This window comes from Excalfactoria chinensis, chromosome 9, assembly GCF_039878825.1.
Source record: "Excalfactoria chinensis isolate bCotChi1 chromosome 9, bCotChi1.hap2, whole genome shotgun sequence".
Classification (NCBI taxonomy): Eukaryota; Metazoa; Chordata; class Aves; order Galliformes; family Phasianidae; genus Excalfactoria; species Excalfactoria chinensis.
In genome coordinates this window covers 496,891-522,118 of record NC_092833.1, presented here as the reverse complement: position 1 = coordinate 522,118, position 25,228 = coordinate 496,891, and the positions used below count along the sequence as shown (strand labels likewise).

At 45.5% G+C, this 25,228-nt stretch overlaps 1 protein-coding gene across 2 annotated transcripts in view; it reads right to left on the bottom strand.

Moving 5' to 3' along the window:
* MAP3K13 (mitogen-activated protein kinase kinase kinase 13) overlaps positions 1–19,785 on the bottom strand; it is a 67,289-nt gene extending 47,504 nt beyond the window's left edge. Inside the window, exons 1-2 of one of the 2 annotated variants that reach the window (XM_072344156.1) lie at positions 19,725–19,785; positions 11,650–11,766 (exon numbers count right to left, since the gene is read on the bottom strand). The gene's annotated coding sequence lies outside the window, so the exon portion shown is untranslated. The other variant, XM_072344152.1, reaches the window with a different exon arrangement.
* Positions 19,786–25,228: the final 5,443 nt, after the last annotated feature.

Here is a 25,228-nt window from a genome sequence, read left to right as displayed (position 1 = left end):
TCATCCTGGCTGAAGCCACACACCAGCAGCAGCTGCCTCTTTCAATTACTAACCAATAGAATCACAGAATGGCCTGGGTTGAAAAGAACCACAGTGATCTTCCAGTTCCAACCCCCTGCTATGTGCAGGGTCACCAACCAGTAGCCCAGGCTGCCCAGAGCCACATCCAGCCTGGCCTTGAATGCCTGCAGGGATGGGGCATCCACAGCCTCCTTGGGCAATATGTTCCAGTGCGTCACCACCCTCTGGGGGAAAAACTTCCTCCTAAGATCCAACCTCAACCTCCCCTGTCTCAGTTTAAGACCATTCCCCCTTTTCCTATCACTGTCCACCCTCATAAACAGCCGTTCCCCCTCCTGTTTATATGTTCCCTTCAAGTACTGAAAGGCCAGAATGAGGTCTCCCCAGAGCCTTCTCTAAACAAGCCCAGTTCCCTCAACCTTTCCTCGTAGGAGGGCTGCTCCAGCCCTCTGACCATCTTAGTGACCTCCATTGGACCTGCTCCAAGAGCTCCACATTCTTCCTGTGCTGGGGGCCCCAGGCCTGGATGCAGTACTGCAGATGGGGCATCACAAGAGCTGAGCAGAGGGGGACAATCACCTCCTTCTTCCTGCTGGCCGTCCCTAAGTGAACAGAACGCCATAGTGAACAGAACTATCATGTAATAGTGATTACTGCCTGCTACCCTGTCCACTATTGCATTTTCAAAGCGTTCTGGCACAACTGAAATTCCCAGTATTAATAAACACAGCCTAGTTTAGCCCCTGATGTATAAACAAAGCTCACATTGCTTTACTCACTCCATACGTTCACTGGGTGAAGCCAAAGCCAGGAGGTGCCACCAAAACAGCCCTGTACCTCCACACAGGGATAACAGATGCACCATGACACATCCACAGGTTCATTGTTGGCCTGCATGCTTTGTGGGGTCATGCCTGCTGGAAGCCACTTGCCTACAAATGGCTGTACAGACTTTGTGTTTCATTTACAAGATGTGTCCCCAGCACATCAGCAGCAGTGGAACCTCAGAGGCCCTACGAGCACATTGCCAGCTGGGAATAGGCCAATGTGCAGATAGCAGTGACCTGAGGAGATGTGGGGATGTTCAGCAAGCCAAATCAGGCTGCAAGGTATGCTGGTAATTTAGGCAATGTGGTAAAACAACAAGCAGTTTCTGCACAACACTCATTAATGTAAAAGCTATGATAACATCATTCAAATCAATGTTGATATTGGAAGAATTCACCTTTTTGAGAGGTAGCAGACCTCTGTACCAGTCCTTCTGCTCAGGCAGCTGCATTGTGAGCACATAAGGAGAGCTGACCTGAGGGATGTGCCAATCGTACAGGAGAACAGTTGCAGGCAAGCTAATGGAAGCCTGGACCCGCCTCACGCATCCTGAGCATCTGTGAGCACACTCTTCATAGTTCAGTTGGCTGGAAGCACCCTCACTTCTGCAGGTCCAACATCTACACCCAGTGCAACTCTAACATACAGGCTGGTTCATTAGAACTAGTTCTCTCTCCGCCCCCCTGCCACATTTGTGCTGACAGAATCTGAGGTCTTTGGATGCCTTAAGTGATGTGTCTGATATGTGCTAGCTGTACGTTGTTACCTTCTCCCTCTCCTCTCCTGAAGCAGTCATCACTGAAGTGCTTATTCTACTCTATTTTAGGAACATGGGCTTTTAGCATCCACACAGCAGCATTTCAAGCTAAAAAAGGTAAATCAAAGAAGTAGAGTGCTTCTGCAGGGAAGATTAAGCACTTATGACATCCCATGGTTCCTGTAAAAGTCTCTGATCAGGCTTTGGAACAATCCTCTCTTCTGCAAGTTATCTTCCCTTCTGGTGCGCCCAATAAACAACCATTGTCAGGCTTCAGGCCACAGAGCAGCCTGCAGTAAGATCCAAGACATCAAAAATGCCTGACTGCTCCTTATAGAAACCAAGTCACTCAACACAGCTCACAGTGTCAGTAGGTAACATGCTGCAGCGTTGTGTTATCAAGATCAAGGAGTAACGAGCTCCTACCCAATTACATCACCTTGATGTAATGAGACTGCTAAACACATCCAGATGCAAACAACAGAGGCCAGTAAGGAACAGCCATTCCCCTTTATTTCCTTGAGTTACTCCTAACCTGAGGAATAGGCTTAGGCTGCTGAAATAAATTCATGAAGGGAGAAAAGTCGTGGATTAGCATTTCTTATGACTAAAATCACTTATCCGAAAAAGAAATGAATGCATTCCCTCACCTCTACCTCCACTTTTCTTCCTTTTCTAGCTCCCACCTCTCCCAGACCATAAACTAATCATCATTATCTGCTTCTCTCCCCTCCGTTGTCAGAGAAGAGCCCATTCCCTCCCTTGTTTATATCTTTCTCACCTCAACTAACTCTTCCTATTGTTGGCAAGCTAGAAAGTAATAAACTACAAATGCTACCAAACCTATTGAAAGCTATCCAGCCTTTGGAAATCCTCCATACGACGAGTGCAGGTCAGTAAGGAGTACATACATTTTCCCTTTTAGAGGTATGAATGGATTTCAAAGCACATACACTGATACCCTCTTCTTTTGCACTCTTCTGAAGATTGGGAAAGTACAATCCAGAAAGCAACCATGCATTACAGAAGCAGGCTCAACCAGTACATTTTTTTTCCTCTCCTGCAGTAGAGAAAAAAAACTGAAGGAACAGAAACCCACAGCAAAACCACAATTAACCTACAGAGAGAAAAAATTAAGTGCTGTGAGCACACCCACATCAGAAGCCTCTTTTTCACTGCAATTAGCTGCTGGCAGTAAGCTTGCAAAGCCAAGACAGCATCCAAGGTCTTCCACACACCTCAGGTAGGAACACACTACTGCCGAGACAGCAGGACCTCAATTTTCACTGCTGGTTGCTTTGAACTTCCAGCTTCCCAAAAGCTGATGACTCTTCTTCCTACAAAACAGCAACCTTGGTAGGACTGTGAAAAAAGAGGTCAGATCTGATGCTAAAAAGATATGGGTGACCGCAAAACACCAGTGTGCCATGCTGTTTAAGTGACAGGAAACAATAAACCTTTATATTGACACATTACGATATCATTATACTGTAACTGCAACGTCCTGTGAGACAATCATGCTGTTTTCTTTTGAGAAACTCTTAAAATAAGATAAAGGGCACTCAGCAAATTAAAGAGTTTATCTCATCAATCACTGGTTTATGATCTTGCCTTCATACAGAAGCTGCAGATGAGACACATCCCACGGAAGCACCTCACCAACCAGCTCACAAAACACCTCCTGGAGCCCTGGCCTCAGTTGTGCTTTGTGATGTACAACTGTATGGAGGATCCATTCAGACCAAGCTCCAGATGACCACGGTTACTTACAGATCAGCACTTGCTCCCCAAAGAAAGCACAGAGACACTAATTAGTTGGAGCTGGGGATGCCTACAGCTATGCAACATCTTCTGCAGTGCTTCTTGGGCAACTAACAAAGCTAACAGTCACTATCAGAGCTGTATTTTACATCTTATTTCTTACTGAAGAGTCAAAAGGAAGCCTCCCTATATTTCCAACTTACAATAGCAGCAGTAGCTCTATTCTTCCAGCACAGAACAGGCTGTAAATATTGGCTGAAAACAGTTATTCCCGCTGGGGACTAGTAAGTGACTGTAATTGTTGGCAGCAGTTGGGGGCCAGGGGAGTCTCTCTCGTGCCAAACAGCAGACAGAACAAAACACAAAAAATGACTGCACCTTGCATACACTGCAATCACTGATCCTAGATAGCCTGGAAAGAGCCACAGCCTTGAGACGCCCATGGGATTCTTGTGTTTGTGCTTAAGTTGAAGAAAATAAGTTGAAAGAGGGAATTAAAAACAAAAAAACCGAACCATTTTAGAACAGCTCTCCTCAACTACCAAAACTACTTAAAAGCAAAATGACTGAGAAGGTGCTCTGCCCTTTGTGTCTCACATTCAAAGCTAAGACAGTATCACAGAAGGGAACATCACCAAAACATCTGCAGACCTGCACATGGTGATGCTGGTTAGGATTTCCCTTTCACCAATAGAATTCACTCCAGAAACACAATCCCAGCACGCTATCAAGGTATTTCTGATCTCAGGAAATAAAATAAACACAAACCACGAACAGATAATACAGAGCATTGCTTAACGAGTGCAAAGCCCAGCTACATCAATAAAGAATATCACATATTTTTGGCATTTTCTTCCATTAGTAACACCTAGTAGTTTGTTTAGCCTTCCATAAGAAATCTTTTGCATAAGCTGATCGATATACAGCAATTTGTGGACAAAACAGCTGAAGTTCTGTTACTGAATATTCAACTCTACCAGTTATCTGTGTTAACTGGGTTGCAAACCCAAAGGTCCAAAGCTATGTGATGACATGGATTTACTCACCGGCCCCCAAAAGACTAAGTAGTAAAGGGAGAATCCAGAAAGAAGGCCAAAAGACAACTCAGTATGTCTTCTGAAGACTACACCAAGGTTTGCACAGGAGGGAGACTGCTGGCTGGGATATAAGCAGGAAGTAATCCTTGAGAAATCATTCTGCTCATCTTTGCACAACTGCTACCCATTGTATAGTAAGGTGACAAGCTGAGTTTGTAACCTGGTGAACTTTAAGGCTGAAGAGAAGGAGAGCAGTAGCAGGTGGCCTTTGAGATCAAGGTCTTTGCTACTGCAGTTTCAGTACGTATTCTTTTGCTCCAGGCAATCACTCGCTCTCACACGATTCCCAGAAAGACCAAATTCTGCTTCAGAGGTCGAACAAACCCTTCAAAAAAAACCACCCCGGTATCTTGGAAACATGAAGCAATCAGAACAACGTGGCTTTCTTCCCCCTGTCGAGTGCCCAAGGTAATAAAGGTAATCAAAGTAAAAGCACAAAGTAAGACTCCGATTGCAGACACTAAATATGGCTTCTCTACCTCGGGCTTTGTGAAACTCATTTCAGATGACACAAAGGACAATTTTCTTTAGACCATTAGAAGAGCCAGCTAAGAAGAAGTAAATGCTCACTTCTGCCTCCCCTCTGGGCTTGTCTTCTACCTTCTGTGTAAGAAACAAGTTGATCAAGCTTCTTCCTTCCTGCATGCATTACTGGGAGGCATTACAGAAACAGTATAGGGAAAAGCGTGCCTGAGGTCAAGGAGGTGAAAAAGTTACATTACAAAGCTCTTGCCATCACTTCTCCAAACAGTTCAGCATCACTAGGCAGCTGAGGTTATTTACTGGCATTTCTCAGCTGCTGCCCCTTTTCTACCCCGAGCACTGAGGAAACACCACCACTGCAGGTCACAATTGCTACCCTCTTTCTGTCTGAATAGTTTTTATCTCAACCCATGAGATCCACTCTGAGTTTTTTTATTCTCTCCCCATCCCATGGGAAGGGAGGAGCGAGGGAACCATGGCATGATGCTGAGCCACCTGCTGGGTTAAACCACAACACCCAGCTGTCAGGAACTGAGCAGAACCCTTCCCTGACAAGCACACAGCTCAGAAGAGCACATCCATCTGCCCTCCCTGCTCTACCACACATTTGCACGCAGTTTGCTGTTTTCCTTCTTTTTTTTAAGCACCAGAAAGAGTGAAAATAATTCCTAATCCACTCATGTGCTTTGGCATCATGAGCCTAACTTCTGTTTTACTGGTAGTTCACTGCTCCTCACACCTCTTGCAGTTCTGACCTCTGCTGCTGTTGTGTACTTTTCCCTCTAACTAGTAAGAGTGAGAACTGATGCTTCCCTCACCCCTTTTCCTCCTCTTGTTGAAACCTTATTTCCACTGCTCTAATAGTTCTTGACTTAACTAGGACAAGGAAAATTATTCTGGGCTCCTCTGTCCTAGCAGTGCGGCTATTCCATATTAACCATCCAGAGCACTAAAAAGTCACACTGGTGCCTCAGGCAACCATTCTAATGTTCCCTTCAATTCATAGTTTAATATAATCACCCAGTATTACCGGCCATGTCTATAGCCATCGCATTCACTGCTACTCAGATCCACTTTCTTTCTGCATAGAAATACCCCAGCATGAACAAAATTGAGAAGGTTCTGTTCATAGCTATGTATGATGATGTTTGTGTGGCAGCATTCTTCCTGAGAGGTCCCAATAAGCCAAAGAGATGGATGTGTAAGCAGACCTTAACTCTGTCTCAATCCAACGCCCAGCACCAATGTCACTGCACGTCTGTTTTTCCTATGGGTACAAAGTGTTTCTTTAGAATTGGGATCACCTCACCCATGGCAGAGCAGTTTGCAAACCACAGCATGTGTACCACTGAGGATACGAGCTCTTTTCAGAGCAAATCAAAACAAAAACCTTTGTGACATATATTCTAATTGTACTGCACAGCTTTGTCATTTCTGGTGCCGAACAACAAAATGAAGTTGTCTTTTATGCACTGTAAGAAAGCAAACCGCCTGCATTGGTTCAGATGCCACTTCCCATAGATTGCCAATATTTAACTGCAAGAGACAGCCTGCTAGGTACGTGCATTGCTACCTCCTGTAAGAAAAGGGCACCCAGACTGAGCCTTTCCTTTGGGCACACGGGCTAGATTTCGCAACTCTTCTCTCACTCTGGTTTCAATTGCTCAGAGTCTGCACTTGAAAGAACCCACCTTGACTCAAGCTCACCACTCAGTTATGGTGCTCAGGTTCTCAGAGTGCAATACTTCCCAAAGACAAGCAGGGAGGTCAACACCAGCTCATTTTGCAGCATGCACTTTGCTATCCTGATGCTGGAAACAGCTAGCAGAAGGCTGAGATCAGTACAGGACAGAGCAAATACAGGGTCTGCTATAATCATAGAGCCCCATAAGGGCTGCTGCCAGCAGGTCCCCCCACATCCCTGCCACTAGCAGGAACCCCCCTGCACCTTGAGCTGTCACCTCCTGTACAAAGACACCACTGAGATTACGAATTCAATGTCCTTGCTGCAGTCAAGACCAGGTCAGCATAACAAACCCAGTGGAGGGTTTGCTAGTGGGAACTCTTGCCACCTTCCTTGCAGTTAGAGCACAGGTAGTATAACAAACCTGTGCACCCTCTGCATCAGCAAGCATGCATCTCATTAAAGCATTAAAAACAGAAACAGCTTGAAACCAAAGTGTTGCTTGAAACCGATGTGTTGCTGTACTAAACAGCAGCTGAGACTGCCTGCACTTGGCCTCGCAGGCTTCCACTTCAATTGCAGCACAAGGGAATGCATTAGTAACAATGTCAGAAAGCCCAACATCCACTTCATTTATTTTGACGAAGGCTTTCTCTGCCCTCATCTTCACTGACTACACATGTCAGAGGAAGGTCAAAATGGCTAAATTTTCTCCTGCACTGTACAAAGAGGTCTGAAGAACAGCAGTAAATTTAGCCCTTTCCATTTTCATCGTGGCTGAAGAAAGAGCGGAAGGAATTTATTACCATCGCATTGACTCCGGCGTAACCTGGCTGCTTTTATCAATGTTGCTTAATTTAAGAGATAAAACCAGAGCTCCTTTTTGCCTGAGATTAAAAAGATCCATCAACTCAAAGACAGCGTTTAGATTTCAAGGAAAAATGAAGTGTGGGAACACATATGTGAGCAGAAGACTTGAGGACCTCTCCCAACACGGTTATCTCGACACAAGTCATATTGCAGTGCTTATGCACCAGGGGATGGAGGGAGTCAGATGTTAAATAAACCAAGTACCTTATCAATGACACTAAACTTCTCCTTTACTCAGTAGTGTTGAGTAAACACATTAGTTTAACAGAAATGTAATTCTATTTCAAGATGGCAAGTGCAAATGTTCTGGAGAAACAATATCTTCTTATTTGATAAGATGACATGCAGACAAATAATGCTAGCTGGCCATTTTGCAGCAAAGTGAATGCTGCACCTTTCCCACACTTACATAGCTCAACATTACATGTGGCCATAATGCAATCCAACATCGCGCGATATGTCCACTCAACATAGAAACGTAGGAAAAATGTTTACCATAAGAATTCTTATACTCTGGAAGCTGAGAAAAACACTGCAACAATCTGTGTGATACTTCAGCTACTAAAGCTACCAAACTAAGTGGCAGCATAATGTGCTCTGCTAACCAAAATGGATTTCCTTCATAGCAGAACTTAATAGAAAGCAGACACACTGGCCATCAGTCCGGATGCTCTAAAGCAGGCTGCAGACTGACACAGTGAGATCCCAGATCAGGGAGCCCTAAAGTGTTGTTCATAGAGAGCTAATCAAGGGGCGGTGGCTGCGTAAATCAGCTCTAAGAGCATCAGGTCTCAGGCAGATATTGACAGAGCAGCCCGCTTCACCATTAAGTGAAGGCTATCAGATCCCAGCAGCAATACTTCACACCCCGCTGAAGCAAAACGGTTCCCAACACAGCAAATGAAGCATCCAAACAAATCTGTGTACATCTACCAACCGAGCTGTCAAATTCACTGCCCCAGCATCGACAGCAGCTATAAATTCAATGTGGGGATGAGTCTGATGGATCTTCCTCTAGGAAACTTGGTGTTTGTCTCTGGCTGTTATGCTACTGGTACCATAAACGAGTTGTGTCTACTACAGTTTCTGCTTATAACATGAAATCCTTAAGATCTCCAAAAATGATCTCTAGTGATGGCTAGGATAGCTCCCCTTGGCTGAAGGGGATAACCAATGCCCTGCAGGAAGCAACAGTAGTGACAATGGACTATCTAAGGGTTTATGCAGCTTTCCTTCACATCTTTAGTCCCTGCTCGGCTCGAGAGCTCCCCCAAAAATGGACTCATCCATCCAGCATTGGAAACATTTCTCTACAAGAGAAAGTACAGATGGATGGCAATGGACTCTGGCTGGACAGCATCATCTGGTTTGTGAGCCTTTGCCCCATGTTCAAACTGTCCAAATTTAGGCAAGAGTTGCATTAAATTGGTGACAAATGATTCTCTCGGGGAGAAAAGAACACTGATACCAAAAACACTGAGGCAATTCCTATAAGGCCACAGGTGATGCTGTTAGGGACAGAAAGACAAAGGACAGAAACTAATCAGGACCCCTATGTCTATGCAAGGTCTTATTCTTAGGACAGAAGCAAGCTGCTGTCACTCACATGACAAATGGGCATAAATCCACAGCCTCAACAAAACCGAGTGGTTATCCCACATCTAAATGCAAGCAAGTCTTAGAGCACCTGCACAGGCTGGAGAGCAGCACATGCCCTACTCCCTCCCAGCAAAGCTTCTCGGTGAGTGCAGATACTCGCAGTGCCCTGCCCCCACATGTAAGCTGCAAACCTCCTCTTCTGGGAGGCAGTGACATGGCACCAGTGCTCAGCCACCCTTGGCTAAGGCCACTGCTGAAGAAGCACAGCTCACAGCTCTCCAGTCCTAAAGCCCTATCTGCAGCAATCAGCCATCCTTTGAGGCAGTCAAGCAGAAACAAAGTGCTGACACCTCCTGCTGCAGTGACAGCTCCGAACACAGCATGCCTTGGTACTCCCAGGGGAGGAGGCCAGAGAAGTACTGCCTTCAGTGTCCTGTCCTGCAGGAGGGACGCAATCAGAACACACAGCAGATCCAGCTTGCAGGCCATCTGGCTAACCACAATGCTGCCTCTGATCAAGAGGAGGCTTAGAGCCAAGAATCAGTACCAACTGTTTTAATGGAAACATCTCCAAATATTTTTCCAGCTACTGCTGAAAATACGTACCCTAACAAGGCCAGAACAGCAAGGAGAACCAATGGAGATCTCTCCCTACCACGGCAACGTGAGAAGATCCCATGCTGAAAAAAGCTGCTGAAGTTGTGATAGGAGGTAAGAAACTAGCTAGTCAACTACAAACAAGAAGCTGGAGCACTCAAAGCAGACAGTATCAGAATACCAGCACTACCTGGTATTCACCTAATGACTCATGCAGAGAAGAATCCATTCATTTAGGTGTACAGACCGACAGTCTGTGAACAGGTAACAGGAGAGCTTATGAAATGACTGGGAGCTCAGCTCTTCCTGACCTCAGAGAACAAAGAAGCCTTGTAGCAAGAAAAACATCCTTCTTTCACAGTCTCTTTCCTCATTCTCACACAGTCTTTCTCCAGAGACTAACATTGCACTTTCCACCAAGATGCAAAAGCAGAAGGCACAGAGCACGAGGAAGACCAGGTGATCTACATGAACACAGAAGTACAGACCACACCAGAATAAACACTTCCAAGTTTCCCAGGTTCCCAGTTTTCTAGACTTTTCTAGCAACAGGATTCACAGATAACATTTTGCCTCCTAAACATCCTTCATGCATGCACAAACAGCATCAGGTGTAACTACTGACTTCTGCAATCACTCAAATGTCACAACAATTTTATGTCAGATATTAATATACAGATAGTTTTAGTGGTGCAGAATTCATAGACCAAACTTATAAGATCCTTCCCTCCAAAAATAACTGAAGATGGTTATATAAATACAGATGCATAATGTGGAAAGCAAGTAGGGCACTCCGAGTTCAATGGTTAGTGTAGTTTGAAAGTGTAGGCTGGAAAAACAGTAAATTTTTATATATTTATATATATATATATAAATATATATACATATATATATAATATATATATATACACACACACAAAACACATGCAAAGAACACAAGGCTTCTTTTATATCCTTATTAAAGTGACAGTAAAGTCTAAATCACCATGCTTTAAATCTTAACTGTTTGTGACTTTTCCTATTATGATTTCCATCCTTAAAGGATTTTAAAACATCACTGTACAGTCACCACCCACAGCCCTAAGGGGCTGAGTACAGAAATAACAGAAAAGATACCACAAACTCTACAAAATAAGATGGATTTCATTTCATTGAAGTGCAGTGTTCTTTACTTTGGGGAAATTAATTTACCGTCCCTGACAGCATACATTCTTCTTCAGCTGCTCTGAGCAATGATAACATCACTTGAGGTATGACTGCAACTGAACTTGAAAAAGCCTTATCTAATTTAATACAGTCAGCAATCTGAAGTTTGCCTTGCAAACTTAACTTTCTCATCCTGCAAGTAAAACAACTTTGCTTCCCTCACCCCCCAGAAATTATCCATGTTCCACATAACAATCAGAAAGATCAACAGGGTGGAATGGTGATACAGGAGGTGGAATGACAAAGGGACTACTGCAACGGAAAGGTGTTAAAAGAAAAAGTGCTCACCCGTCTCTGAAGAATGAGGCTCACAGGGAAAACTCCACAAGGGAGAGAACCCCTACCAGAGATCCTTCCCCAGTGGCAATCAGCCCTTCAAATGAGGTCTAAGAGAGGTGGAGCCAAGCTTTCACTTGTGCTCCCAGGGCTGACTGGGTCTTTTCCCCAGGTGTTCAATCAGTGGCTCAGGCTGTGACTCAACAGTTCCCATAAACTCCATCCCCTTCACTAAGCACTCCATTTTTTTTTCCCCCAAGAGTTTAGAAATTAACAATAATTCATCCACACGGTAGAAAATACACCTACTTCCCAGATATCTCTTCTAATGGCAAAACACATCGCTTCACAAGCATGCTTCTACGGGCAGTGCCTTCCCACAGAAGCAGCTGCACACTATCTTTGGGATGACTGATGGTCAAGTCCCAAAGCATCAAACAGCTCATCTGTCACAAACAAAACCTACTCACCTTCAAGACATGCTAGTTTCCAGTAGAAACGCGTGAACAGGCTCATTTTGGATGATGTAACGGTCCATCAGTTTTTGCACTTACGTTTCTTTGCTGTTCCTCTCACAAACAGGTATTCTGAAGACAGAAAAAGAATCTCAATTTAAAACACAGCATGCTCTCAGAAAATGATACCACCTTACATAAACATTACATTTTTCCTTCTTTTTGCCTGGCACACTGAAAGGTCACCTAAAACCAACCTGATAGTCAGTTACTGAACAACTCAGCTGACTTATCTCAAAGGAAGCAGTAAGGACTCCTTGCTTTACCCCTGTGACCCTCAGAGTTTACACATTTACTATCTGCTTTACAGTAGCATATTAAGAATTTACCCTGAAGGTTAGGAATGGATAAGTGACTTTAAAGTCCCACCGGTACCAGAGCTGAGAATTACACTGTACTACTGACAGTCCCTCTTCACCTTGTCTGCTGCATTTTCAGAGTCACAGAATGGCCTGGGTTAAAAAGGACCACAATGGCCATGCAGTTTCAAACCCCCTCCTATGTGCAGGGTCACCAACCACCAGACCAGGCTGCTCAGAGCCACATCCAGCCTGGCCCTGAATGCCTCCAGGGATGGGGCATCCATAACCTCCTTGGGCAACCTGTTTTACACAGCCTCTCTGCAGAGAAGGACTTGGGTGTCCTGGTGGCCAGCAGTGTGTCCTTGTGGCCAAGAAGGACTATGGGACCCCAGGATGCATAGCACAGAGTGTGCCCAGCAGATGAGGGAAGTTCTTCCCCGCTGCTCTGCCCTGGTGAGGCCAAAACTGTGCCCAGTTCTGGGCTCCCGGTGCCAGACAGAGAAGTGCTGGGGTGAGCCCATTGGAGGGCTACAGGGATGTCTGGAGCTCCAGAGATCCCTCCCAACCCCTACAACTGATTCTGTGACATTTATTCACTATGCTTAGGTTTATTTCCAAAGTACCAACATCAAACTCCTCCACTTAATTCCACCAAGGTTTCCTCAGTAATAGATGAGATTCCTTGGCCTCATTAGGGACACTCAATTCCAGTTGCACAACACAAGAAGAGCACTTCACCTGTTTGAGGTTTTGAGACTTTGATGCAGGTTTGCAAAATGAGCTTGGAAACACAAAGTCAAAACATTCAGACTGTAAACAAGCAAACACCACCTTAGAAACAAATTTCATAACAGGCCCATTTTGCAACCAAAAGTAATTCAAGCGCTAGCAAAAATCATCCCAGTTCCATAAATGGTTCACTATGAGATTAACCAAGGTCACGATCTTACATTCAGAGTCTTAAAAGATTCCTCCCCTGAAAAGCCCCCCCCCAGGACACCAACTACATTATGAAGTTTGTTGCTCCTGCACATCAGCACAACCTACATCAAAGCACGCTACAGCCTGCCAAGCACTGACTGCCCAAGGAGAGGCCGCATGACTTCTAAGTGAGAGATATCCGCATCCGAGAGCCCCCTAGACTGTGTGAGAGCTGCAGCTGGATGTTCAGAGATAACTGCCAACTCATTAAAATCCAACAGTAAAAGTTTATTAAATATGCAAGCATTAATGGAATTGGACTAGCAGCTATTTAGGCAGATAAAATTCAACACAGCATGTCCTGCGGCTTCTCTTATCACTATTATGTAGGCTGCCCTTTTGCAGTGTCCATGAAAGGGTCACACAGTGCTAGCCAAGGCAGTGAAACCCTCCATCTGTTCTAGTTTACTCAGGTCACATTCACAAGGTTCCCAGCAGCCAGGAAGCCTAGGAAAAGACAGCTACTTCCCAGCAACTCCAGCTAAACACGTGCTGCTACACCAGACTGCAGGAGATGAAACCTTCCCAAGAGATTTACCCTCTTTGGCCCCAGCTGCTGGACAAGTCCCACACCTCTCTGCAGGTTCTCAAGTAGGCAGGTTTGGTGTGTATTCCCAGCTCTCAGTTCTTCTCACCTTTCTGCTAGAGTCAGAAGAGAGTGAGAGTGGTGTGCCAGACAGCCAAGATAGACTAAAGAATGCCAAACACTTACAAGCAGCATTTCTGTGCCACCAAGGAACCCCGAGAGCACACAACACAAGCACAAAGCCCTGCTTGGAGATACTCATTTGCAGCTATCTAGAAACAAGCACCAGAGCCCTCCGCACAGACAGTAACCCCAGTACAGCTCCACAAAGTGCAGTTTCATTCCTGGATGACTCTGCAGAGTCTCAGTGCTTGGTGAGTAACTACACCAAGAACACAGAGGTTCATTCTGAGTGATATCAGACTTGGAAGAGCTCTTCATTAAAACTCTCAGCATCATTTGATCTGGCCCAGGGGGCGAAGGGGCATACTTATCCCACAAAGCATAAACAAGCTCATGGAAGCCTCTAGTGCACCTCCAAGCAGCTCTGGCAATAGCCCTGCTCTTAGTAGTGGCTTCTAAGAGAATCTGGAAGATTTAATCCCCTAATGAAACAAAAAAAGTCTTCGCTCAACATGCAAGTGTGGTAAATCACACCTCGGACACGCAAAGTTTCTGTAAAAGACTGTAATGAAATCTTAAAGAGCAATTAGGAGAAAGCTTGACTTCACAGGAAAAAAAATAAGGAGTATGAATTCTTGTCACCTCTGACAAAAGCACTGAGCTCACTGAACACATAAAGGGGAAAACAGCCTTCTGGCTGGGCAGGTTTCCTACCAGTATTTTTCCTGGTAACAATGACAGCACACTGGTTTAAGGGTTAAGAACTCAGCCTATGGAATCCAACACATGAATTCAAAATGTAACCCATTTTTCAGTGGTGTAACTATACAGATCTCCCACAAAACTGGCAGAAGACCCCAAGGATCTGTTAGCCAAGAGGGAATCTGACATAAAACAACACCATTATGCTTTGCAGAACCCACAAGCAGCAGCAGCTTGTTCGGGGTCAGATGTACAAAACCCCACAGCTGACTGCCTATTCAGTCACCTCATTGAGCTCCCAAACATAACTGTATTAAACCACTCCCATCGAGTTTCCATTATTCCTCCCCAGCAGCTCTTGCCCCCAGGAGAAAACAATGGGTGATTGAACATAAATATAATCTAGCTTGCAGCCAATACCTCTGAAGAATCTTGTGATGAGCAGGCTGCAGGAGGAGCCTCTCATCACAAAAACACAACAAATCAGTTACCCAGCAGCACTGCTTCCTCCCTCACTGATTGATAGGCAGGTACATCGAAACTACAGGTCATTTGCATTCCTCAAGTACAATAACCCATTAAAAAAGTACTACATTGGTAAGTGAATCCGGAAGGTCAAAGCACTCTTAGTCATCCAGCTGCTATGTTAACCTTTGCTTAGGATGGGATGAAAAGAATCCTTCCAAGCAGGCCCATGACTAAAAAAAAACTTTTAAACATTCTCGCTCTGCCACTGAGCAATGCCACAAAGAAAGTCTGGTTGTTGTAAAGCAAACAGGCAGGAAACAAATAATGCTAAGGAAATTAGGCTACTGCCTGCTGTGGTCCTTGGCACCACCAGCATGGGAGCCCAACACCGCTACTGTTCCAGCAGTATTTAAGCTCCTGGTAGATCTGAGGCCAGCAACAGAGCTGGATACACAGCACCGGTGGGAAACTGCTCTTCAGGAAACACTCAAACAGTCCAGAGACAGGCACTGCTAACTGAGGGAGCATCACTGCTGTTAGTACTAAGCTAACACAGCAGGGACACTGAGCAAAGGCCCGAGCTGTGGCGGTCACGGTACCAGGCACCAAACAAGACAGTGACAATGCAGCCTGACGAGTGGTGCCAGCACAGCAATCCAGAGCTGCAGATGCCAGGAGCATTGGCCTTTATCTGCAAGCTGATGGGCAAATCTGTTGAGCTAAGAAAAGAGTAGCAGCAGTTCACAAACCTGAAGAAGAGAACAAGATGTTTCCTGGCAAGACAAAAGGAGCAAAAAGAGCATTTTCTCACCCACTTGCTGCTTGCATTGCTACTTTCCCCTTAACTTGGCTCTGAAGTCAGACAGACTTACCACCTTCTCTTCTAAGAAAACTCCAAAAATAGCACACACAAATGCAGTGGACTCTACTTTGGAACACAGAATGGACAACGCTCTTTGTTCACAGCTCACACCACAGCAGTACACTCACACTTGGTGGATGAACACAAGGACAAACGTAGGCCACGAATGCAGAGGAAAAAGATATCCAGACATCAAAGATATCATAGATGTCGTCCTCAGAGTCAGGAAATGAGTATCTATTAAAGCAGCCTGCAAGTGCTGGGGTACAGCTCAATAGGAGCCAGATGGGCTAAGGGAAAAACCAGCTTCATGGGAAAGTTTAGAAGGTGGTGGTTGTTTTTTCTTCCCCATTAAATTGTCTGATGACTCATTAAAGAGAAATCTTAGTGATGTAACTTTTTAGTTAGGCATGAGACTTATACAAAGAACTCTCATAATCAGCTCTCCAAGTAATCCTCTGATCACCATCTGGAGTTCAATCTAAATCCTGATCTCAGTTACGCTAAGCACCCATGCACCTCTGAAACCAAGAATTCAGTATAAACACACCTGAGATGAACCACATCCTGACTGCAAGTTCACAGAGAGGTAAAAGAGAACGGAAATGCTTAAAACTGGAGCTGCCTTTTGCTCCTCAAGCTCTTCACAGACATCTCTATGTTGCGGAACAGACACAGACTGTGCCGGAGGCAACTCCTGTCCATCACATCTAGGGAGAGGTTTCAAAGTGAGTAAGTAGAAAGGCAGGACTTATCAACACAACGCTACAGCTAAAACAAAACATTTCTTCTGGCAGGCAAAAACAACCAGCAGAGTTACCAAAAACATATGCAAGGAATCAGCTGTTTCATGAGTAACTCAAACCTTCTTACCACTGCAGCACACAGAAATTCCTTTACCTAAAGCACCGTACATCAGCAGGACTTTTCAGCTGTAGTGAGTTTTTTGATGGTGTTTTTTTTCCTCCTGATTAACTGGAGCTCCTATTCCTCATGGGGCAAACAAGAAAGTCTGAGATGCCTCACACTGACAAAGCCTCTTAGCTCAAGAAATGAGTTCTCTGGTTACAGTGCTTGGCGTCTCATGCTGGGCTGCCCACAGCAAAGCACTGAAGACTGAGACATGTCACACCACCAAGGAACGCATCTAGTCTCATCAGTTCCAGAGGAATTCTCCTCTTTTCAAAGCAGTTTATCAGTCCCCTTTTAGACCACTGTAAGGAAAGAGGCATGGAGTAGGGTGAAAACATTAGAGCAAGCATGCTTAGTTCCTACTTGAAAGCTAATGCTTACAAGGATAAGGATACTTTTTTTCTCGGTTTGGTTGTTGTTGCTGTTTTCCAAGTTACAATGTATATTAAAACCAAATAGCTTTCTGTGCTGGAAGGAAGAGCCATGGCCTCGTGACAGCTATCTTAACAGGCATTTCTTCCAGCTAGAAGTAGGTATGTTTAAGCATAAAAAAAAGAGTTAGATGAGAAAGCTGATCAGACATGGCAAAGGCAGACTCGAGTCACTTCACCACGAATACAACCCCAATTACCTGCTCACACCACGCAGCAGAGACTACCAACAGCTGACACCAGTGTACTACAGGATGCTTTAAGATCACAATGCAAAATGAAAGCCCCCCAAAAAAACTAACACCTTTTATATTCTTATTTCATACTTGTCTGGAAAAGGTGTTTCAATTAACTTCTATCTAATTTGTGTGGAAGGAAGCCGAGCCTCCAGGTGAAGGTTAGCCGTTGGGGAGAGCAAACTGTTCCAATCTGGAGGGTGAGACTTTTACCTTGTCATTATCTTTGGCACAGTACTTCCCCCCTGGCTCCAGCAACTGATGTTCATAAGGGTTTCACAAGACCAAAGTCCTACGCAACCAGTAAATATTTAACTTCAGCACTGTGCTGTGGGGACCCACCTAAAGCATTGGATATAGGAGCCTACTTACACTATCTCTTCTAACCAAGAATAATCAATGGCAATTTATCTTCTTTATGAGGAGTCGTAAAGATAAACTCTACAAGGACAGCAGTGAAGTTTTAGTTCTAATAATTTTAATAGAGGACCCAAAAGTGAATACTCCCAGGAAAGGAGATGAAAGCAATGTACTTCAGAACGGGTTTGGGGTGGGGGGAGAGGCTACAGTGCAAAAGTCATTTACAACCTAAGCACACGGAGTTCTGGAAGCTCAAGTAAAAGCATTTTATCACTGCAATCCTGCCATTAAACTTTGTCACACCAAATCTTACATAAACTTCTTGGACTTCACAAGACAAAGCTCCACTAAATACCTGGATAAAATCTACAAACTGCTGTACCACCACAGACTTAGAAATAATACGATTAGCATGGAGGCTGATGTTTGTTTCCAGGCAGCAAGTCTGCTCTTAGCCTTAGTGCAACACGTTTAGATCCCAGCAATGCTCTTTGCATTGCTCCAATGGAAATTAGTGCTGATATTCTCAGTCCAGGCAGAGATCTTTCTGATGTCTCACACAGCTCTAAAACTAAGATTCCAATCAAAAGCCATACAGAGCAATTACCTGTTGACTCCATTCCAACTGTTTTACCAGCTGTTTTCTTTATCTAAATGTGCCTTATTCATTTTTTCCCCCAAGTGCCCCCATTTGTACTGTTTTGAACACCAGCTTCAGCAATGATTCTTATCGGCAATCATCACTATAGGTAAATTTCATATATTTCTGCAGTGCTGCACTTCCAGCCTTTTCCACTCTGATGCTAAAGCTGACTGACTCCAAATGTAATGCTTTCCAGGAAACAAGCTAAAAACATCTACACCGCTTTTTGTGGGGTGAGATGGGGCTGAGAATACTGGCCCACAATGAAATAAGGAGACAGACAGTGCTGCCCAGCTTTAACTAAACCAAGCGGGGCCAGAGGGGAGCAGGGAACAAGATTTTCCAGTTTCAAGAAATAAGAATAAGGAAAAGCAAAGCCAGGAGGGCAGCTCACCTGTCCAAGGAACCGCAGCCTCGGGCACGCTTTGAGAAGCTGCTGTAAAGCCTGGAATCCCAGCAGTACCCAGCTGGGCGGGCCTGCCGCTCCCGCTTACACACCAGCCTGTGCTCACTGCGCTTCCATCCAGCGCTGAGCGCTGCCAGCAGGGAGCCGGCCAGCCACGCAGGCACTCACACCCGAGAGGCAATGAAAGGAGGTAACGGGAGGATGGGAAGGAGGTGCATAGAGCTGCCCTTCTCAGCAGCAATGTTACCATAAGCCTTCTCTCCTGACACTGTACCCTCACTGACACAGTTACCGAGCAGTGTAAGCTTTCACGGCTCAAACAGAGCTGGAATGAGGAACCAAACCCACCTCCAGACTACTGCTGAGAACAGTATTTCTCTTTATTTGCCCATTCTGCTCTGAGAAGGAGACAGGTGTAAGGCCAGCCTACCTTTGGCACAGTACAACTAGAGGGCAGAAGGACGGAACACGAGGCAATAAGGCGACCTCAACACTGTCACGCAACAGAACTCCCACGAGAGGGGAGGGTGATGGGTTCCAACCCATTTTCTCCCCACGTTTCCCTTCCTTTGCTCCATGCTGCGGGCACGTTGCTCACAGCACCGAGACAGAGCCCACAAAACCACTGAAACTACGGCAGGCATTTGTTAAAGCCGATGATGGCAGCACGGCACCGGAGCGCGCGGAGATGTTCCCATCTGCCCACGGCCTCCGAAGCGTTCCGTCCAGACAGGATTACGACACAGCAATAATCCGCTTCGGGGCTGCCTGCAGACGTACCCAAACGCTTCCACCCGCCCGCTAAGAGGAGGCGACGTGCCGCGGACGCCCCAAAGCCGTTGGCAGGCAGTGTCAGCCCGCACCCCCGGCTACCGCCGCCATGCAAACAACTTCAGCTCCTTCAACGCGTTAAACTTCTTTTTGTCGTGCGTGTCAACCTGGGAGATACGGCCTTACAACAAGGCAGCTCCCGGCTCGGCCGGAGCACGGCCCGGTTTCCCCCCTGCCCGGAGCAGCGCCTCAGCCGTCGCACCTCCTGCCCACCAGCCGCCCCTCGGTGAGCCCGACCCGCCGCTACCTGCGCCGCTCCCGCCGGGATCCTGCTGCGCTCCTGCCGCCCCGCCGCTTCCGGCCGCCGTGTTGGCGCAGGCGCGGGACGGGCGCTGAGGATGGAGGCTGAGGAGCCGGCAGTCCCCAGCGGGGGCACCTCGGGGGTGGCGGAGGGGAGCTGAGCTCGAAGTGAGTGCCAACCCCAATAAGCGGGACACTGGAATGAAGGACAGACCCTGCCCGGCTCCACAGCTGCCAATGGGATGGTGGACAGAAGCGTGCCACCTGGGGCATTGCTCCTAGGCTCAGCGATGGCTGTTTCCAGTCTTGCCCACTTATGACAGAGAGCAATTTGAGCAGGTCATGATTTATCTGCAGTGCAGCAGTGCATCGCAATCAGACCAGCACGGGCTGGGTTCCTCCACACTGCCATCAGCCAGGCCGTGGTACAAGCCTTACGTACTGCCAGGGGAAGGTCAGGTTGGATATTAGGAAACATTCCTCCTCAGACAGAGCAGCGAGGCACTGCACAGCTGCACAGGGAGCTGGGGCAGCTGCTGACCCTGGAGGTGTTCAGAGCCGTGGAGATGTGGCACTGAGGGATGTGGGCAGTGGGCACGGTGGGGTGGGCTGAGGTTGTTGCATTCCTTCCAAGCTTTGCTCTGGGAGGCTTAGCAATACCAGCACTAACAGATGCATCATTTGGGAATGGTTTGAAACTGAGACAGGGGAGGTTGAGGTTGGATCTTAGGAAGAAGTTTTTAACCCAAGGATGGTGACACACTGGAACAGGTTGCCCAAGGAGGCTGTGGATGCCCCATCCCTGCAGGCATTCAAGGCCAGGCTGGATGTGGCTCTGGGCAGCCTGGTCTGGTGGGTTGGAATGAGATGATCACTGTGGTCCTTTTCAACCCAGTTCAAACCATTCTATGATTCTGTGATATGAGCATTTTTTCTGCCAGTTCTCTCAAAACATGACGATGCAGCCTGCATGGCCAAACCAGATGTTCAGGTCTTTCACAGACGCTTTTAACATCATACTTCACTACTGGACAGAAAAGTGTTTCACTGGCAGTACACCAACAGAGCATCCTGCAGCCTGGGATGGGGAATAGAAACACTTATTGATTACATACATCTTCTTATCATCATTGCCAACACTTTTCCACACCTCATTCTAGAAACAGCTCTCTGCAATGCCTTGCATTGTTTTTATTTCTAGTAAGGATGTGAGTATTTACATTATATCTCAGCCTGTATAAATTGCCTGGCGTTCTTCATGCCTGATTCCTCACGTTATCCTGGATTATTTCATGCTGGATTATTTCATGCTGATTCTAACACAGCAGAACACTGCACTAAGCTGTGCATAGATATATCAAATAAGGGAGCTTACTTAATTATCTTCATTAGTGCTTTTCTGTGATGCTTCCACTTCATGGTCTTTTTGCTGGCCCATAAAGACAGTGACATTGCGTCAATGCTAAGGGACTAAGATACACTGAAGGAGTTACTAAGACTTTAAATTAATGATGTTTTCTGAAAATATTCTCAATTTCCATTCTCAATTCAATTTCCTGCCTGTCAGACTTATGCAGGGCTAGAGTAGAGAGTAAAATCAGAAGGAAAAGATAGCTACTGAAGTCCATACTACAGTATAGAGGGATGGGAGCAAACACCTCCTGTTTGCTGACATCAGATCTTTGGATCAAGTCCTACACTGTTTCTAGTGATGTTACTCACTGTAAATAGCCCATGTAGTATAAGAAAAAAAAGAGGGGAGGAGGGGGACAAGATCTGTGTGACAGCACTGAGAGTTTATGTTTGCTCATACAGAGAGAAAACAGAAAACACTGCCCTTTTTCATTCCTTCGCCAGTGGAAGATGTAGGGATTGAGTCGATCAAGGGGCGTTTCGCATGCTAAGCAACAAGGGCTGTTGCTGAAGGTCCCTGAGCTGGGCTGTTCTGTCAGATGTAAACCCAAGGTCTCTGCCTGCAGAAGCAGTACCACAGCTTGCCAGGAGGTGTTGCTTTGAAACCATGCAAATATCAGAGCTTACAAGTCCTGAAAGAGGCTTGTATTATTAAAAGCAACTGCCAGATTGGTTGTTCTGGCAGCGAGAACTCCAGATCCTTAATTTGAAACAACGGGTTTTGTTTAAGACAAGTAAAATTCTAAATTGGTTTGCATGGGCAGAGCAGGACAGAGGAAAATAAATGCTGAACCTAAAGGCACCAACCTGAAGGAAAATTCAGTGTTTTTGTATACTGCTAACAAATACGTGACAGCAGGTGTGTGCATGTGGAAGTGTCAGTGGCTTTTTCTTTGCAGGCTTTCCTGTTAAAAACTATTACGTATGACAGCTTTGATGCATTGCTGTGCTTTGGATGGGTTCAAGAAGCCACAGTAAGACAATGAGCTGTCCTGCCCTGCCTGTCCACACTGCACAGGCACAGTCCAGAAAGAAGGAGCTGCTCATTAGGAGGGACAAGCAGTAGCAGGGACCCACTGGACAGACACACAGCTGTTTACGACCTACAGCCCTGGATTTCAGTACGTATTAACAGTGACAAATTCCAGCCTTGGAGACAGGCTCCTCAGTGGAAATTTAAACTCTAGGATAGGGTGTTTATTTTACAACCCTCAGTATCTTGTGATGCAGATGTAGTTACCACTCCTGTTCCAGCTGTGCCTTTCAAAGAGCTCTATGTACCAGCCCCAGGCTCTGAGCTCCAGCTCTCTTTTGGAAACAGTTTACTGGAAGGACCTTACAGTCAGCAGAGGAGAGGTCACATCAGGGTGGGCTTAGCCAAAGGAGCCTTTGAAAAGCATTTGATGATCAGATGCTAACAAGTACTGTTTTTACCATAGGTGTTTTTACCAGACAAAAGATCACAGGCAGCAGTTGCTGATGAATTCAGCAGGCCCTCCGAGCCATTTCAGTAGCAGCATGTGCAGATTTAGTCTGGCTCAAGAGGAAGCAGGATTCCCTTCCTTCAACCACAGCACATGCTGAGGGGCTGGCAGACAGAGCACAGCATTCATATTCATTTCAATCTGCCCTTTGATGAAAATCTCTCATTTCCATTTCTAGTAATGGGGTCTCTAAGGTATTGGTATTCTCCTTTTGAGCAGCTTTTCATTACTCCAGAATGGCAACGGGCACACAGTGTATTTTCTGAGCATCATCCGCTACCATGTAGTCAAAAGACCAGTAATCAAAGGTATGACAAAATGTAACAACACTTCCAGATCTACAACTATCTCACTGCCTCCTTCTCCTGCTGAAAGCAAGCTTTGGTTACTCAGTCTTCTTTACACATAATTACAGGCTCTTCTGAAATAGCATTGTCTGTTACAGAGACAGACAAGACCAGGACTGTGCCCTTGCCGAGGGTGAACAACATACAAGCTGTTTTAGACATTGCGTTAGCTTCGTTTCTCTTTGTAAAGCCAGGTTTGTCTTCTTTTGGCAGGCCTAGGGCTAAGAAAGCTGCCACCACATCTCATGGTTTTACAGTCAACAGCTGCTTTTCATGGAGGCATATGCTGCCAGGCAATCTGGAGGCAAGAACCTGCTCCTGAGAAGCTCTGGATACTGCAGAAGTTCTTGCTGAATACTATCTTCATTACAGTTGGTCAATGTTAACTGTGCTAGCAGGCTCTGCAACCTCTCCACCCACCCACAGCTACCTGTGCTCAGGTACAGCAGAGCTCCATTGCCTTGGATCAAACTGCTGTGAAAATGGAAAACAGCTGAGGTGTGAGAGAAAAGAAAATAAGGGGAAACGAGAAGCCTGATCTGGGGCTGCCCATGCACTCCTCATCCTTCCTTGGTTTGAGTTTAACCTCAGGTCCTTGTATTTGGTCCTTGAGTAACTCAGTGAGGTATAGATTAAACACTTCACAGAAAGCTCTGAAGAATTTAATATCCCCTGCCATATAAACATAAACTTCCTTTTCTTGTTACCAAAATCTCTTCACATTTAAGAGGATTGTACTGCTTGCAGCAACAAACCTTTAGCACTTACTGCAACCTTTCCATGAATCTATAAAGTTGCTGAGCTTTCTCTTTCTCAAAACTGTTTTCTTCTGTGCTTATTCACGCTCAGAAGGGCCCCGCTGTGCCACAACTGTGGTGATTACGTTATTAAAGGACAAGTAAATTGGAGCTCTAAATTATAAACAGGAAGTACAACTAATTGGAGTGATCTTTGATTTTGGTCTGGTTAATAAAAAACCAACCAGTTATCCCCCACAGCTCCAAGGTACAGTTTACAATATTTTTGTAAACTCCCCATACGCATTGTTTTATAGGGAAATTGCAGAGCATTATCCCTGGTTTTGTCTCCAACATTGCTTACCGAATGAAAGGAGTGTGGTGATCTGCTGTAATAACAGCCAAACAAGAAAGGCTGAAGTAGGTGCTTTGAGCAAGATTGCTGATGATACTAAACTGGGAGGAGCTGTTGACTGTGTCAAGGGTAAAGAGGCCTTGCAGAGATCCAGGCAAATAAGACAGATGGAGAATCACCAACTGTGTGGAGTTTAACATGAGCAAGTGTTGCTTTCTGCTCTGGGAAGGGGCAGCCCTGGCTACACATACAGGCTGGAGGATGAGATGCTGCAGAGCAGTCGCTTTGTACTTAAATCATCTTTCCACACAACCCCATCAGGGGATCCAGATATTTCTTTCCAGTGACTTAAAATACAGTCCAAAGGTGGCCTTTTCAAAATTCCATCCCCCCCAGATTATCCGGTGCCCATTTTAATGACACACATGGGTGAATTCTTTGTACAGTAACAATCAGCACACAATAACAATGATCACATTTAATATTTACCTTAGAAGGGGGAACCTTAACCTCTTACCTGAGTTCTTAGCCCTACCCTGCACAACCTTCATTACATCTGGCAGGCGGGGAACCAAAATAAACCAAACAGGGGGAAGTGAAGCCCTCATCCAAGTTGACAGCCCTACCATGCACAACTTTCATTACAACTGATGGGCAGGCAGCCAAAATAATCATGATAATCATGATAATAATGTTTTAATACTCACTAATCAGTGGTCTTGTCTGCAGGACCTGGAGATCAAGGTCCTCCCAAGAATACCTCTGTGTTAGATGAGACTCTGAACTCAGGAACTGTTGAGTCTTACCCCATCTGGGGTGCCAAACTGATGCTGTAAGTTGATCTGTTGTGAAACTCTCCAAGAATCATATTGGAGCATCAGAAGGCAGGCACTCTGTATTTTCAGTGCTGAAAGCACGGGGGTTGCATTCCATGTATCACAAATACCTTGTACAAAAGATCTTCAGCTTATATACATTACTTGCATCACATATGCTGAGGTTTCCTTGGAGGTACATACGTATTCAACACTTGCTTTCACAACTGATTCCAAGCAGAATTATCCTTATCTATTTGCTACAAAGACTTAACAGAACTCTCCTTATTTGCTTGGTGCAAAGACTAAGCAGAATTCTCCTTACCTACTTGATACAAAGACAAAGCTCTTCCCATTATC